Source organism: Phyllostomus discolor, chromosome 2, assembly GCF_004126475.2.
Source record: "Phyllostomus discolor isolate MPI-MPIP mPhyDis1 chromosome 2, mPhyDis1.pri.v3, whole genome shotgun sequence".
Classification (NCBI taxonomy): domain Eukaryota; kingdom Metazoa; phylum Chordata; class Mammalia; order Chiroptera; family Phyllostomidae; genus Phyllostomus; species Phyllostomus discolor.
In genome coordinates, this window is record NC_040904.2 from 208272090 (window position 1) to 208276158 (window position 4069).

A 4069-nucleotide genomic window follows, 5' to 3' on the forward strand; every position below is an offset into this window, starting at 1 on the left:
AGACCTCACACTCCCGCTGGAAGAACAGATAGAGACCCAGAGCAGAGCAGATGACCTTAGCTTGCTGTCTTGACCATGCACTCTTCTAAATAAAGACAGAGTTCTCGGGGCCAGGCTCCTTCCCCCAAATTTATCATCTCTCTAATCAGAGAGAGAAGGCTAGATATAAATAGAAGACAGCACTTTCTACTCCAAAGCCTTCTTTCCCCAAAAAAGAAAGGCAGAGAATACCCTTGATAATTCACAGGCCAGAGGAAGTAGAAGCGACTCCTGCCCTGTGGCTGGCGGATCCAGGAGCCAATACAAAGCCTAATGAGAAACCGAGTTCAGCAGAAGAGGAATGTGCGGTGTTTAAGCCTCATTAGTACTATAAAACCACCCTTTCCACACAAGCCCCGCTATTAACTTTGACCTCACTTCCCTACCTCCCTCTGCTCGTGGCATTATTGAACCTGGGTTTTTCCTATGGGCCAGAACCTTGCCAACCCTTTTGCCCTTCACATAATGTGTTTGTCTGGTTTCTATTTCTGTAGTTTGATGAAGGATGATAGCAGGGTATTGAGTTGTTTTTCATTTAGTGCCGTCGCCGCCCTCACCCTGGCCCCTACCCCCACCCTGTTCTCAAGTCCAGTTTTCATTGTCTGTTTTGTGCCTCCTCCTAGGTTTTTATTGCTTCCTTACAGAGGAGGGAAGGCATTTTTAAAAAAAATTTTCCAGGCCCTGGCATATATAAGCGCATGTATCCATTTTTTCCACAAAGAATGACAGGGTTTTGAAATTGGAAGTGGTCTCAGAGGAAAAGGCAGGGGAGGTTCAGATGGTCACCGGGCCCCTAATAGGAACCAGGCCCAGAAACAGACCCTTTTTCCTGCACTTACACCCACAGCACATCCGCGAGGTAGGCAGTGTTACGTCTCCTTTTCCGGATGAGACGATTGAGCCCCAGAGAGACGAAACGACAGTCTCAAGGTCCCACGGAACGGTTACGGACCACAGAACGTCCCCTACTCCAAGTCCACTGCCCCTTCCATGCTTCCCCATGCTATGTGGACCTTTTTAGGGTGTTTTATTTCAGGTGGGCACAAATCTCCTAAGGAAGAGGGAACAAAAAAAATTCTAACTTCTTATTCTCTGAAACAACTTAACTCTCCTGATCCTGCGTTCCCTCTGAGGCAGCAGCTCCTAGACCTTGGCTGAATCGAGGCATTGGGTCTTCGTTATCCTTGCCAGCACCTGCTCAGGGGTCATTCTCCAGGTCCCAGTCTGGCTGTCATATTGACCCTAACTGACCTCCATCCACTAAGCTGTCCCATCTGCTCCTAAGTCATTGATTTACCCAGAGTACACCTCACCCGGGACCACTGCAGGAAAGGCTCTGTCTTACGGGTCTCACAACTCTGTGAAGGGCGTGGGAAAACCCTGGCTGCTCCCACACTGCTCCGGGGCCTTAGGAATCTCTGAGAGGCTGTCTCTGAACCCTGCTGTGTAAACACACTGAGGCATCCCTATCGCTCAAGCTCTTAGTAGAGGGGAACACTGCAAATGTGCTCCCCAAGGCTTCTCATGGGGGACAAGGCACAGATCTCTTCCCCTCCTAGAGCTTTGTTCCTCCCTCTCCCCGCCCCCCGGGCTCCATCTACAAGGAGGCAGCGGGCAGGGGTCCTCCAGAGCCCCCCACAAGGCTCCAGCTCTTATTCACTCTCTCTCTCTCTTCAGCCCTTGCCACGTTACCCCACATTTGCTGGGGTGGGGGGAACGCAAGGCTGGTCCTGACTGATCGTGATTCTGGCAAAAATCTCTAAATTCTGTAGGGCATGGGTACGATGACCAGGGTCATGCAGGATCGAGACGGGTAGTTAAAAAGACCAGGCTTTTGAAACACAGAGACTTTCCTCTCAACCCATGTGTTTCAGAGACTATTTGGTAATTCAGAAGCTCAATCCCACCCTGGCTGGGTACTCAGTTACAGCGCCGTCCCCATATGCCAAGGTCGCTCAGGCTGAGATCCCGGTCACGGCACATACAAGGGCAAGCAATGAACGCATGACTAGGTGGAGTGACACAAGTCAATGTTCCTCTCTTTCTCCCTCTCTAAAGTCAATTTTTTAAGAGCTCAACCTCTTTGCATTTCCACTGTTACAGCTTTAATCCTGAAAGGGAGGACAGGGATAGTGGAAGACACCTGGAAGAGAGACTATGCATTAATATTTCTGGGGCAAAGAGCATCTCTGCCCTGTTTCCTCCTCCTGCAAACACGGGGAGACAGTTCTCAGCCTTGCTGGCAGTTAAAATGGGGATGAGGTGACAACACTGTGGCCAATGGGACGTGGGTGAAGTAACAGAGATGACTTACAGGCCCAGCCCCTGAAACATTCCTGCCCATCCTCCAGCCCTCTCGTCCCGCCTCCCCACAACAGCAGCTGGGGGATCATGAGCTGCAAATGAGAGGAAAGGAGGCCGGGTGCCTGAGTCACCCCGTGGAGGAGAGCCACAGCAGAAGCTGCATTAAACGCTGCCCTGCTGGCAACAGACCACGATGTGAGCAGGAAATGAAACTTAACTGTGTTAAACCACTGAGGTTTAGGGTTGTGTGTGCGTGTGTAACAGCAGTTTATGTTACTTTCTCTGACTAATACCTAAATATAGTTCTGCCTCGTCATCAATGCACAAAACATCAGGGATTTGGACTCAGAAGTTTGACCATTTCGATAAAAATTCATGAAATTGAAGGTGTATAACGTGACACCAATTCTAAGAAAATACTAAGGATTCTCTTTGGACAATATTCAATGCTTGATGTTGAAGGAGAGTCATGGGGGCAAAGCTAGAGAGACACGTCAAATCCTTCTGTCGGCCCGCCTGGCATAATCCCTGGTGTACTGAGAGGCTTAACAAGCAATGACCGACTGAACGAGAAATCCAGTAGCCTATCACCTCTAGTTCAATCCGAGACATTTACCTTTTTTTTAAATTCTACTTTCAAATATTTGTTATTTATAATCCCCTATAATCTGCACCCACTGTTACAGCCTTGCTCCCAGAAATTACAATGACTACTTTCAATAACTTTTAAAAATTTCTAATGTATTTTAATTTTTTAAATTATGCTATATTTAAATGAGCAGCAGAGTGCTTAAATGAGAAGCTGACTTTGAAACAACTCTGTATTACAGCAACTATGATGGTTGCTCATCATTCCACCCTTTTGGGGTGAGTCGGCCAACAGCAGATGGGGTCTACTCTGTTCCAATCTGTGCGGTTGCAAATATCCATGCAATAACACAGAAAGTGGTTCCACTGGCCAGGACAACATTACCATATTTGTCATGAAAATCTGGGGAGTGTTTTCTATGGCTCTGTCTTGCCCTAATTTGCTGAATGCTTCAGATCTTGAGGCTACTTAATATATTTCTGGCCAAGGGAAACACCATGAAGGTGCGACAGGACTGCATGCAGTGGCTGGTCTATTTCCTTGTAAAGAGACAGTACTTGAGGCTGGAAAGTCTAAGAACTAAGTACTGGCTGATTTGGTTCCTGGCGAGAGCCCTATTCCCGGCTTGCAGACTACTGCCTGTGTCCTCACATGTCAGAGAGAAAGAGGGAGGGAGAAAAGAGAAAGGAAGGGAAGGGGACAAAGGAAGAGGATGGGAGGGGAGGGGAGGGGAGAGAAGAGCAAGACAGCTCTCAGGACCTTTACTATTTTAGGTTTTATGGGGAGGAGCAAAGGAGATAGAGATAAGGGAAGAGGGAGGGAGAGAGAGAGAGAGAGAGTAGGGAAAACTGAGAGTCAAGGTGAAAATAATTCTCCAGAAGGCATGTACCTTTACCCATTCCCACTTTTGTGACTTAAAACAGTGCTTATCAGCTAGAACCCTCTGTGATTTTGCCTGCCCTCTACATGCTCACAAACATACAAAAGTAAGGTTATAACTCCTGTTTATTATTGATGTTAACATACAAAATGAAGCTGGGCATGGAAAATGAGAGGCAGGCAGAAGCTAATAAACTGGAACAAGCCAATCAATCCCTCAGACGTGGAATCATGCAGGAAGACTTCTGGGGTTTGAAG

General features: G+C 47.6%; 1 pseudogene; it reads right to left on the reverse strand.

Moving 5' to 3' along the window:
- Nucleotides 1-3176: 3176 nt before the first annotated feature.
- Nucleotides 3177-3431, reverse strand: LOC114513925 (annotated as a pseudogene).
- Nucleotides 3432-4069: the final 638 nt, after the last annotated feature.